This window comes from Rattus norvegicus, chromosome 13 (genome assembly GCF_036323735.1).
Source record: "Rattus norvegicus strain BN/NHsdMcwi chromosome 13, GRCr8, whole genome shotgun sequence".
In the NCBI taxonomy this organism is placed as follows: domain Eukaryota; kingdom Metazoa; phylum Chordata; class Mammalia; order Rodentia; family Muridae; genus Rattus; species Rattus norvegicus.
The window spans coordinates 63,942,127-63,956,296 of record NC_086031.1 but is presented as its reverse complement, the minus strand read 5'-3'; the positions used below and the strand labels follow the sequence as shown (position 1 = coordinate 63,956,296).

Sequence of the window (14,170 nt, the reverse complement as noted above, 5' to 3'; positions counted from 1 at the left end):
CCCTACAGATCTAGTGAGATGATTGTCTACCAGACTCCACCTTCCTTCACTTTTCTGGCTTTACACTTCCTAAACAGTCATAAAACTCTGGATCTAAAACAGCAGAAGGAAGTACTTTTGTCTAGGGGTCATTTGACCAGGGCTTCTAATTTAGGTGTTTTGTTGCAGCAAATTTTTACAGAAGATGGGGAAGAATCTTTTTATTTCATTTGGCTTCTTTACATATTCATTTTCCCTTATCTCTATTACTCTGGCCTGGCCCTAGGAAGTGAGAATGGGGAAAAAAGGGACCAGGCTAGATCTATCATTTCTTTGTTATTTTCTGCAAACACTTCAACTATTCTTGAATGAAAAACAGACAAAACAAAAACAAACCAAAAAAACCACCTCCCAAAACAACAACAACAACAACAACAACAACAACAAAAACCCAAGCAACTATTCCTCGTTTGTAATCTCAGACTTTAAGACAAGGAAGATTAGTGGATACTTCAGTAGATTCTTCTTTAAACGCTATGACCCAGACACTATTTTGATGAGCTATCTATCTCTCTCTATCTCTGTCTCTTTCTGTCTCTGTCTCTGTCTGTCTCTCTGTGTCTCCGCACAACACACAAACCAATCCTCAATCCTCAGTTTGTCTTTAGCACAGCTAACAGGGAGCACAACCGAGGATCTGGTTTATGTGTCATACTGTTCCTCTTTGATAAATGGTTGGGACAGATGCCAAGGAAAGAATAACTATAGACTTGGATTTATATCTAGCTAAATATTATTTTTCTTTTCATTTAATATTACTATTTCATCATATGCCCCTTCATTTTCATTCTTCCAAGTATTCTCATCTCTTTGCTCTTTTTTCCAATTCATGGCCTTTTTTCTTTTACATCAGTTGCTTTTCTATATCTATCTAATTATCTATCTATCTATCTATTTATCTATCTATCTATCTATCTCCTGGTCAGTCAGTATAATGTTATTTGTAATATGTTTTTAGGGCTATTTGGCATTAGAAAACCGATGCATACATCTAAGGCTCAGGGGTCATCATGCAAAAGAGGGCAGAAAGATTGTTAGAGGTGGAGGGACAGTGAGTCTGTGGTGATATTCTGTCTTCTAGGAATTTCAGAGGCTACAACCATGAAGTCACACTCACATGATTGCTTATACATGATCTGAACAAGGATAACAATAGTAGATGGTGCATGGAGAGAGGAAGCAGAGGCCTCATTGAACTGTAGGCAACTAAGTGATGTGGAGCATGGAAGAGAGAATTTTCCTCAGAAAGGAGCCAACATTTTCATATATGAATATAAAAGCTAAATCTTATGTTTTATCCTATAAAATAAGACATGCTGCTAGATAAAATATGGAAATATTAAGAAATGTCTCTACTTAACTCTTAAGACACTAGTGAGTCAACATTAGTTGAAAGAAACATCAAATATTAAATGAAAAATTATTTATGAAAACCTAATAATCCAAATTTATATTTTAGTTGTTAACCATATCTTTCAAAAGGAGAGATTTTAGCAATGAGAGAGGTATTCAGAAGCACAGAAGAGGCATGGAACTTCACATTCTCCTTTGATCATCCCTTAAAGAAAGTGTCTTATTGGAATGAATGCAGAAAGAAGAACCCCTTTGCAGCTATAATTTCAGTAAAAGATAGCAAGACTGTGCTACTTTCCTCCATTCCTATTAGCATTCACAAGTTCTGCCTAGGCAATTGTAAACAGATGTGAAATCATTCTTATCCAAAAGCAGTAATGCAATGAAGAGCAATGATGTTTCAAAACCGGTCAATATGACAAAGCAAACTGATAAAGGAAGCTGCATCAGTGACTGGACTGAAGGTGAGCTCTGGACAACATCTGGGATCTCAGGAAAGCAAGACCAGAAATGAAACAGAGCTTCACAGTGACTAGTCATTTGTTGTCACCATGTCTTAATTTGAGAGCACAGGAGACAGAGATTGAAGTAAACATTTCTTACAACCCAAAAACTCGATTAGACTTTCTTCCACCACTCCACACATTTGCAATTCTTTTCCAAAGAGACTGTGTAAACCATTCTCTAGGTAACCTCACTTTTATTCTCTCTTTCTATAATTTATCCATCAATCGTGTGCATGTTCATGGGCATGCATGTCCATGCTATCCCACGGGCAAGTCAGAGGCCAGCTTGCAGGATTTGGTTTTCCACCATGTGGGGTCCTCGCTAATGAACTCAGGTCATGAACAAGGTGACAAGAGGAATCACTAATCATGATTTCAATGACTGAATGACATGTTCCAAACTTCCAAATATCGATTGAAAAATTAATAGGAGACTATTAAGTTAGCAAATATCAAGAATATATTCGTGCTCGCTTCAGCAGCACACATACTAAAATTGGAACGATGCAGAGAAGATTAGCATGGCCCCTGTGCAAGGATGACACGCAAATTCGTGAAGTGTTCCATATTTTGCCCTCTCAGGGGAACTGGCATACAGCTTAACATCCTACGAAGAAGAATATATTCAGTATTGAAGAGAGGAGAGGGAAAGAGAGGAGAGAACAATATAATCTCTGGGCTGGGTTTATTTTGTAATCCAGAAGAAATTTAGATTTTATAGAGCATATCAAAATATTAACATAGTGATAGGGATATTTGTAAAGACATATTATTTTATATGATCAATTATAATAGACATTTTTTCAGATAAAAAGAAAGAGAAATTTCAATAAGTGAAGCTTGAACTAAAAAATCTGGATAGGAAATTTAACAAAACTCAAAGAAAACAGCAAATGAAGCAATGAAGTGATGTTAAACAGGAGAGAAAAACAAACAAATAAACCCCAAATACCCAGAAAACTCAGGAGCGTTCAGCACATAAATCAAATTAGTTCTATAGTTGGCACATAGGACATAGAAATCTGCAAATGAAATAATATTAAAAATTTCTACAACTCTGAAGAACTAACAGGTGCGGTACCACAATCTTTATTTATCGCAGAGGGATTGAGCCAGTGAATGACACCTTAGCCAGAGATGAGACATCCATCCACCATAATCCAACACAAAACAAATGTGACAAATCTTTTAGAATACCCAAAGGAAAGTGCTCAGCTCAAGAATCCACGTGTGACTTGAAGGTAGGCCAGGATGCGATGTTCTAAGTCAACTTCCCTTTCATTCATGATTCCTTAAGAGACTATGGAGGGATTTAAGACAGAGGCTGAGGCAACAGTAAGCACTCTAGGGGATGCTTGAAAATTTGGACTCTGAGCTTGCTAGACAGCCATCAGGGAGGAATGTAAAAACCATGGGTCAGAATTGTGCTGCAGGACTAATTTCTGAGTAATAATTTATAGGACAATTATGAAATGATTGATGTATTCAATTAAAATTATACTGTCACTGCATTGAAAAGACAATGAGAGAAGGGGGAGGCAATACTGGGATGCAAATTGGAAAAATGTTGCTATATTAGGAAAAGAAAAGACACCAACTAAAAGAGTTGATATGCACCCTGGGCACATTAGATGTATGTCCTGTAGGGATGGAGTTGGGCAAAGCAACAGGGAAAGGTTTGCTTGAGGAGGGATGAGAAGTCCAGTTATCCGTAGGTATAAGGACTAATCCTCATAATGTAGTTAGAGGTTATGTGTCTTAATTAACTGGCAGCCATAGATTCTCCGCCAATCTTCCTTAGCCCTGGGTGGTTGTGTATAGATATATATAGAACTATGTATATTATGTTGCAACAACTAATGAAAAGAAAGGAGGTCATGAATTAGAAAGAAAGCAAGGAGGAAAATGCAGGAGTGTTGAAAAGGAGGAAAGAGAAGGGGAATGATGCAGTCACACTATAATCTCAAAAATAAAAGAAATAATTTTAAAAGTCTGAATAGCTTAAGGGAGATGGAGTTAGAAGTCTCTCTCTCTCTCTCTCTCTCTCTCTCTCTCTCTCCTCTCTCTCTCTCTCTCTCTCTGTGTGTGTGTGTGTGTGCGCGCGCGCGCGTGCATGTGTTTTCCAGTTTCCCCAGGCCTCATGCATGTTAGTTAGTTGAATGTTTAATACTGAGCTACATCCTGTCTCCATAAGCTTGCTGATTTTGTTACATGCTTTTAGCATCACTATTTCTTGAATCTAAATTTTATGAACGATCTATTTTTATTAAGGTGGAAGTACAGTATGTAAACAAATATAACTCAAAGATATATACAATCGAACTACTCAAAGTGAAGAGAAAGCTTCCTGAAGGAAATGCATATTAATAATCTCTGATTCTCAGTTCCTACCTACTAACTTGGTAGGTTTTTAATGTATGAGTTTGTTTCTTTCATCTGTGAGAGTGTGAGCTCATTTGCATACACCTCCCTCAGTGCAAAGTGATCTAGGCAGAGGTCACATAGCATACACAGAGGGGCCAACTGTAGGAGAGAAAGCCTGAAGTTATATACCTGAGACCTCTAAAGGAACTGTTGTGTAACTATCACGGATACTGGAAAGAGAGGAAGAGAAACATTAACTTTTAGAAGAAATGAAATGTTTCTGGTAAGAAAAGAGAACCTTCACAGAGGCTTCATATTAACCTTTTTAAATGCAAACAAGCCGCAAAAAGATTCCCATGGAAAAGTAGAAATCTATCTGGAGTAATTCAATATATTTAAGTTCCAAAATACAGTCACTATTTCCAAAATGCTATTATCCTTTAGCCCATGTTGCTGTCTTTCCACAGCTATGGGGTATGCAGAAGCAAGAAATTGTTAGCTTTCCCCCCAAATCCCTTGTTTTAGTCAATGGAGGTGTTCTTTCAGTTTTCCATTCTTAGTCTTTGTTCTCTGTGCACAATATGCTGTAGAGTTTCAAATCCTGTCAATTTTCATTTCATATGTGTACATATATACGTGTATATCCATATTTCTACCACTGGTCACCATTTTGTTTGCTAACTCACTGGAACAAATGGGCACCTCTCTCCCCTGGATTTCTGTGCAAAGTTGTTTCTGTCTCCTCACTGCTCTTCCAGTGTCTTCCTTTCCTACTGCACACGATCCTTTGAAATGTTGGTGTGTGGCATTCCTCTGCTTCAAAGTTTGGCATTTTACTCTGAGGGACATCTGAGATTCTTTCCTAACACCCTGGGCAATCTGATATAAATTTTCATCCCATTTCTTCTCTTATGTACCCTACAGTTGGCCGTTTATTCACTCTGCCCTCCCTCTCCTGTGTTAATTGTGAAAGCACTGGAAAAGTCACAGCCTCAATATTCCACTACCTTTGCTTTTAAGTGCCCTCTCCCCAGTTATGCAAAAGGTCACTCCCTTCTTTGACAGTGGCTCTCTTCAAATACCATCTAGACATACAGCTTTTCTCTACCCTGCTTGATGCTTCCTCATAGCAGATAACAAAAGTCATGCATTATAGATTCTATGTCTACTGTCAGCTTCTTTCCATTACAACATGAACTCAAGGAGAGCAAGGCTGGTCTTAATTCTTGACCTCATACACTCTCAGCCTAGCCATATCTGTGGCTAACATAGACAGAATGTTCTTTATACAAAGTGAATGAAGATCACATATCAGGTCTTACATTCCAGACTAATAAGAAATGATTCTTACACAGTTTTTGAAGTGTAGAAGTATTCAGAGTGTGCAGAATTCATGTGAGGAAATTCCTGAAAACAGTGCTTGAAGTGAAACAATGTACTCCCATATCAACATTATGAAATGTACAATTTTAAATAAAATGATAGTTTTCATATTTAAAAAGCTAGCCCTGTTCTAATCTGTGAAATTTTATGAGGACCTAACACTAAATATGTATCTACACACACACACACACACACACACACACACACACACAGAGAGAGAGAGAGAGAGAGAGAGAAAGAGAGAGAGAGAGAGAGAGAGAGAGAGAGAGAGAGAGAGAGAGAGAGGGGGGGGGGAGAGAATTTGAAAAAATCAGTTAAAATTAGATTTTCACAAGGAATCTTGAGAGGGGCTATCATAGATTTGTTATCATTTTCTATCTGTGTTGTGTTTGCTAGTAACTGATTTTGTAAATATAGACCCTTGAATTGAAATTTTCCTAGGCAGAATGATTTAGTAGCAATTCTCCTTGGAAATTTGGGAAATTTACAGTTGTTCTGTCATGTTGTCTAAACAGGATCCCTGTTGCCTTTTATGATAAATAATGTGTTAGAGGTTAGAGGACGTTTGCTTACCTGAGAAATACAATGCCTGCTTCGTTCCTACTCCCTCTGGCCAGCCACAAGTTCATATATAATATATATATTATATATATGAATATTTTCATGGATAGAGCATATGTCCAATATTAGTGCAATAATGAATTCAGTTATTTCTTTTTATCATTATTCTTTTAATAGGACACAGAAATATACTTGGATATTGAGGGGTCTTTTTTTTCATTTTATGTAGAGTATATGAGTATGTGATACAATGTTCCTGATCCCATGTGATGTTGACAGTTTACTAACAGAATGCCATAGATTTCATATCAATGCATTATGTCATCTTTTTTGTTTTCAGAAAAATAAAATGGAGGCTATAGAAGAAAATGCTTAGGTGTGCAATCGATCAACTGCTCTGTGCAAAGGAAACACGGCCAGCTTAAAAAAGAGATGGGGAAGATTTCATTTGGATTTTCTTTCTGATTATACTGTAAGTGACCTTGAAACCAACCTTTCCCTAACAAACTTTGACCTTGGATTATTCCTTTTTAATTTATTTGTAAAAGATATTATAGTTTGATTTAGAACTTCAATATTTTAAATACTCTTAAAATATTTCTCATACACATATATAGAGCAGCAGTCTAACATAAACCCTAATGACCACTTAGGTAACGACTTGTGACATCACACTGATGTTAGAGAAATGACCCACAACATAATTTGAGGAATTTAGTAGTTCTTAATTTTCAGTCCTAAACATCCATTCTGCTAGTGCAGTGCTCCTAACATGTAGGAGAGTAGGAGAGGATGGGTATACTCTTCATCTTTACACATAAGGCTGGTATGCAACGTGTATTATACCCTATTAGCTTTCAGCAACATGACTTATTTTTTTATATCTCTGTTCCACTTCGATATCTTTAATATAAATATCCAGATTAACAATCTTTCAGACCTCTTTTAAGTATTTTATCTTTCTTTTAGTCTCATTATTAGTGAGTGTTGCATGTAATTTAAAAAAAAATCCATGTCTGATCCTGCCAGGCTTTGGGACCAGCAGTTTCCTGCCTGCCAGCCAATGCCTTTCCCACAAATGCAGGCTTTGCCTCTCCAGAGCTCAGAGATTGCTCTATTGCCAGCCAGCCCTGAACTCTACTGTGGCTACCTCTCCCCTGAGCTCAGTCCTTTGCTCAATCCTCCTGTTCCAAAGCCTGGCCAAATTCACTCTGGCTATGTTCTTTCTCTCCTGCCCACCTGAGTCACTGTGGAAAACACCAGACAGCGTTAATATTTAATACCAGCTAGATTTGTATTGGTAAATCTCCAACCTCAGTAAGCTCATGCAAAGAACACACAATTCAGTTATAATATTTATAAGCTACACACCCAGATTGGGCAGATATACCACTATGCTACTCTATTACTTAGCTATGGGATCCCTTGCTGTTCGTGGCTACTCCTGGTCATTAGATTCTGTCTCCATCTTCCAACTTCTACTCTCTCTGTGTCCCTCTGTCTCTCTTGCTCCTTCCTTTCTCCCTTCTCTTTAACTTCCAGCAACACCCTTTCCTTCTACTGTCCAATCACAGGCTCTAGCCTTTGTTTGACCAGTTTAAATGGGAAGCAGGTTCACCTAGAATCACCTGAGGACATGATCCACTCCTCTTAAGGTAGGGTTAGCATCAAAATACAAACAGCACCAAGGCAATCCACAAGTGAGGACATTTATTTTGTGCAGTAATGGCCTTTGGAAGCCAAACTTCCTGAACTACTCCTTACATAGAGAAAGCAACCAGGATATGTCTGACGTTCTGGATGAATCTATAATTCTTGATGGTTTTCTGACAGAACACTTAACAATGCATGTATGTTCGGCCATCATTGAGATAAAACACTGAAAGAGTAGACATTGCAGACCATACCACAAAACTAATTTTCTTTTCTGTTCAGGAATCAGTTTCTTTATTCCTAATCCCCTGCTATGACTTCTAGCTGATGGATGTGCTTGCTTCTCGCCTCTTTAGAATGTCCTTCCCCTCACACATGGTCCTTATGCCTCATGTCGTTGCTTAGATGCTAGCTCATGAATTTTAACCTGCACATGATTAACTGGTGGGTTTTCTCGAAAATCAGTTCTGATTAAGCAAGGCAGGGTGGGTGTGAGATCCTGCTCAGTGGAAGGGACGTTTTAGGGTCAGTGAACATCTGTGCTCAAAGGACAAATCCTTGTTGCCTCTACAAATATTCTCACCTCAGTATGTCCTGATGGACTGCAAGTCTAGTCACTTGTGGGTCTTGTTTCCCAAGTACTCATCACTCTCTTCCTGCCCTCTTAAGTCAGAGATTTTTCAGCATTGCAAACTTAACATGGGAGTCACGACCTTTGCAGAAAAGCAAACTATTTGTCAGAATATATATGAGAGTATCGGCATCTATCCAGTTAGTTATCAATTTTAAAGTTCACATTTACATTATGTCTTTGATTCTTATTATATAAAATTAGTATAAAAATTAAGATATGCTGGTTTAGGTAACAACTACAGTAGGCTTTTCCACAAAGGTGAATTTCCATCTCATTAACAGTTTTTGTCATTAAAGAGCCCACACCAAAACTTTCCACTTTCACTACCGTATTCTTTTGTTTTTTATTAATCTGCTACATTTGTTTTCAATATTCGGCTTCATTATGATATTTAAATGTGTATTTGTCTTTGTTCCTACTCCTTTCTCATCTCACTTCCCTCCCCAGGCCTGTTCTCTCTCTTTTGTCTTTGTTTTTGAGAGCCTATTCAACTTTCACATCACATGTGTTTTGTAACATCCTCAAAAGACATTTCCTGTCATGATGGTCCTAAATGGTCATAGCACATGTATATACAGAAGTATACATGTAAACATTAAAACTTGGAATTCACACATACGGAGAAACATGCTGTTTGTCCTTCTGAATCTAGATTATTTAATATAATGAATTCAGGTCAATATTTTACCAATGTCTTTTCATTTCTTTCATTAAAGATGAGTAAAATTCCATTGTGAATATGGACAATTTCTCCTTACTTTATCTAGTCATATGCTGACATATATCTAAGCTGATATATTTCCCTGGATATGTACAAATCATCTGTGGTAGGACTACTGAGAATTTTTCTAGTACATGCCAGGGAATGGTACAGCTGGGTCATTTAGTAGTTCTATTTTTAGTTTTTAAGAATCTTCTATACTGATTTGATACTGACTTCACAGTTTGCCCATTCAACAGCAATGGGCAAGGTACCTCTTTGTTAGCCTTTGTCTCTGCTTGTTTTCTTGACTACCCTTTTGAATGAGGTGAGATAGAATCTCAAAGTAGTTTTAATTTGTATCTCCCTTATTAATCATTCATATTTCTTTTTTTAAGTACTGTATGTCCAGGCTCTTAGTCCACATTTAACTGACTGGAAGTTCTATTGTGCTTCATTTTTAACTTAAAATAATTGAGATTTTAATTTGGTTACATTTCTCTCTTTTATTTCCTCCCTTTACTCTCTCACATATACCCTTCCCTTCTCTCCTTCATATTCATGATTTTAAAAAAAGTAATTGTTCTTACACACATGTAATTATATATCTACACACATATTTGTTTTTAATTTTATTTTTCTTGGATATTTTATGAATTTACATTTCAAATGTTATCCCTTTTCCCCCCTCTTCCTTCTCTCCCATGCCCCTCCCCCGGCCCTGCTTCTATGAGGATGCTGCCACTCCCACTCATCCACTCCAACCTCAACACCTTGGCATTACCCTACATATAATGCTCTCTGTATATATGTTTGAAGGCTGACTCTTCAGAAGTAGAAAACCAGTTGGTGTGCTCTTCCCTGGGAAAGATGTGTTGGAGATTCGCTCTAATGCTTTGATTCAGTTGAGAATCTATATGCCCAAATGCTAAAGGTCCTTGTCCCCAATTGGTTTTAGATCAATCAATAAAGATTCCAACAGCTAATGCTGGGCACACCTAGAACTGGGCGAGGGAGGACCCAGAGATTAACAGGGAGAATCACCATGACTTGGGGTAGAAGGACAAGACTCAGGAGCATCAGGAAATAAAGCCAAACAGCCATGTGAGACTTTGGCTGAGTGGCCACTAGCCAGTTTCCTGATTGGGCTCTGGGTAGCAGAAGGTTTAGGAGTGCCTAGCCTTTGAGGTAGCCAAGGCATTTTAAAATAAGCTAACGTGGTGTGTGTGTGTGTGTGTGTGTGTGTGTGTGTGTGTGTGTGTGTGTGTGTATGTGTGTGTCTGTGTGTGTCTGTGTGTGTGTGTCTGTCTGTGTGTGTGTGTGTGTGTGTGTGTGTGTGTGTGTGTGTCTTTCATTCGTGGATCGCTCCTGCAATCTGCCTTGAGCCAAAATGGTATAACAAAAAACTCACCACTACAGAGATGTTCTTTCACACCTTCCAACCTTCCATTCCCAGTTTTCCTTAGTTGTTTATAGTTCTTTTTTGTAGAATTGAGCCTCATAGGCTTTTCCTGTCCAGTTTGGTATGTTTGTTAGTGTCACCCTTATTCAGTTGATGTTTGAATAGCCATGTTGATGAGCTTCAGACATTACTAGGAGAGACAATCTCACAGGAATAGTTCTGGCTGTTGCAATTTTTCCTCGCAAGAACCTTAGGAGTGGGAGTATTTTGTAGATGTATCTATTTGGATTGAACTCCACAACTCAGCGTTTTGATTGGTTGTGGTTTTGTGTAGTAGTCTCCATCTGTTACAAAGAGAAATTTCCTTGGCAGGAGTCAAAGAACCACTCATATGTGGGTAGAAGAACACATGTCTATGGATTGTTGTTAGGGATTATGCTGGTTTGGTAAATTAGTAGTTGAAGATTCTCATCCAAGAGGAAGATCATGTCTAATACTGGAAACCTAACTAACTACTTTGTGCTTCATTTCTGCAGTTCTTTACATTTAGAGATACTAACCCACATCTGAAGGAGAGTGGGTAAATAGTTCTTCCAATAAGCTGTGTATTCATTCTGCTGATAGGTTCTTTTACTATTCAAAGATATATTAAATTGGATGTATTCCGATTTGTCAATTTTGATTATAGTTCTTTCCTGTGTTACAGGAGTCCTTATCTGAAAGCTCTTGCTGTCATCTTTATCTATGTGCTCCTCTACCAACTTTAGCGTCTATACTTTCACTAACAGAAAGTTAGTTGACTTTGAACTTCCTTTTTTGTACAGGGTGAAAAATATGGATATAACTTCATTCTTCCACATTTAGAGATTGAGAATTTTTTTTCAGGTTTTGTTGAAGATCCTCCCTTTTTTCTCAGTGTATTTAGCAGTATAAATTTATGCAGTGACATATACATCATTCCAGTGGTCAAAAATGATTGGAATTTTTGTCTTTATTATCAGGATCACATTGTCTTTATTACTATATCATTGGAGTATAGCTTGAGGTTCAGCATTATGGGTATCTCCAACAGTGCTGATATCTTTAATTTCTAGTGTCAAATGACTTCATTTTTTATTTTCTTGAGCATTACGTTATTAGAGGTCTTTGGTTAGATTTATTTCAGCTATATTAGCATACTATTGTGGATGGAATAGTTTTTCTAGTTTCTTTTATGGAAGACTGATGATTTTTAAGATACAAAAATTTCAACTTATTATTGTAACATCTCTCTCATGCATATTTTAATATTTAGTAATTAATATTACTCCACACTCTGTCTCCTTATTTTCTTTAGACAGAAGCAATTCTGGATTAAAAATTTGAGATGAGTGGCTGGCCCCATCCCTCAACCTGAGGCCTTGCCTAACTTTGGATATGGTCTCTACAGGTTCTCCCTCCCTTTGTTGGGCATTTCAGCTATTCTCATCCCCATTTCTCCTGGCCCTCTGAATCTCTCTCCTGTCAATTCCTGCACCTGACTCACTCTGATGCCTTTTACCTTCCCCTTCCTCTCCCCTCCTCCCCACTGCCTCCTATGACTATTATTTTTTTCCTCCTAATGACAGCTCTCTCTCACTTCTTTCCTTGCCTTCATGACTTGTTTTCCCCTCCCTTCAGAGAACGGGAGGTCTCCCCATGGGTACCAGTTCCACTGGATGGGGAAAGGCATCCAAAGGCAGGCAACAGAGTTCCAAACAGCCTCTGCTCCACTGTCAGGGACCCACATGAAGAGCAATCTGCATATCTGCTACATAGATGCTGCAGGCCTAGGTCTAGCCCATGCATGCTCTTTGGTTATTGGTTCAGTCTCTGTGAGTCCCCATGGGCCCAGTCCAGTTTACTCTGTAGGTGTTCTTCTGGTGTCCTAGACGTTCAGCTCCCTCCGTCCTTCCCCATACTCTTCCATAAGAGGCCTCCAACTCCACCTTCTGTTTGGCACAGGGTCTCTGCATCTGTTTCCACCAGCTGCTGTATGAAGCCTCTCAGGAGACTGTTCTACTACATTCTTGTCTGCCATAACGGCAGAGTGTCATTAAAATGTCAGTGGTTGCCTCTCTTTCCCAATGGGATGTGTCTCAAGTTGATCCAGTGATTGTTTAGCAGTTCCCTCAATGCCCGTTTCATCTTTATCCCTGCACATCTTGTAGACAGGACAAATTTGGTTCTAAGGTTTGGTAGGTGGATTCTTTGTACTCCTCCCTCCACCGAAGTCCTGCCTTGCTACAGGAGGTGGCCATTTCAGGCTCCATATCGTCTACTGCTAGGAGTCTCAGCTATGGTCACACATATAGACATTCAGGAGACTCCACCTGGAAGACTCATCCCAGCGATGCCCCCAACCCCAATAAACACACACGTTTCTGTTCAGAAGTTGTCTCCTATGCCAATGCATTCAAGGGTATTTCCCAATTCCTTTTTGACTAAATTTTATATTGAAGTCTTCAATGTACTGGGAGTGTACAATGGGTGATAAATATAGATGTATTTGCATTTTCTACATGCACATGTCAGCCCAGCACCAGTTGTTGAAGACGCTTTCTTTTTCCCACTGTATGGTTTGGCTTTTTTGTCAGGTTCCTTTGCTTCTTTTTCAAGAAAGAAAATTTCAAATATTTCTGCACAAGAATATGTGTGTATAATAAACTACCATTTACATCAATATTAATTTAAATTAATGGACTTTGCATACAACTAAATATTAATTTAAAAAAAGGAGATATGGAGACAAAGTTTGAAGCAGAGACTGAAGGAATGGCCATTCAGAGCCTGCCCTACCTGGGGATCTGGCATATATATATATATATATATATATATATATATATATATATATATATATATATATATATCCACCAAACCTAGACAGTATTACTGATGTCAGGAAGTGCATGCCGACAGGAGCCTGACATAGCTGTCTCCTGAGAGACTTTGCCAGAGCATGACAAATTCACAGGCAAATGCTTGCAGCCAAACATTGAACTGAGTATGGGGTCCCAGAGAAAGGATTGAAGGAGATGAAGGAGTTTGCAACCCCATAAGAACAATACCAACCAAACAACTTTTAGGGACTAAACTACCATCCAAACAGTACACATATACAGACCCATGGCTCCAGCTGCATATGTAGCATAGGATGGCCTTGTTGGACACCAGGGGGAAGAGAAGCCCTTGGTCCTGCCAAGGGTGGAACCACTTCCCCTCCCCTGTGTAGGGGAATGTCAGGGCAGGGAGGAGGGAAAGGGTAGGTGATTGGTTTGGGGAAAGGGGAAACATTTGAAATGTAAATAAAAATATCCCATAAAGAAAAAGTAATTATTTTAGCTCTTAATTATTGGATGGTTTTCATTGATTATCTATAAATACATTCTGAAAATAATTTGCCAGGAAGTATATACCATGTACGATAAACTTATGGCAAATATATAGGTAGTTATTTTAAATTTGAAGAACAAGACCGGACCCATGAAGGGATTTGTTGCAAAGCCATGTGTGAATCTTACATTTATTTTTAGGCCCTTAACTTAGGATTGGAATCA

At 38.3% G+C, this 14,170-nt stretch overlaps 1 non-coding gene across 1 annotated transcript; it reads left to right on the top strand.

The window, feature by feature from the left end:
- The first annotated feature begins 2,364 nt into the window (after positions 1–2,364).
- LOC120096448 (U6 spliceosomal RNA) lies at positions 2,365–2,471 on the top strand. The gene has a single exon (XR_005492854.1). It is a non-coding gene; the product is annotated as a U6 spliceosomal RNA (small nuclear RNA).
- Positions 2,472–14,170: the final 11,699 nt, after the last annotated feature.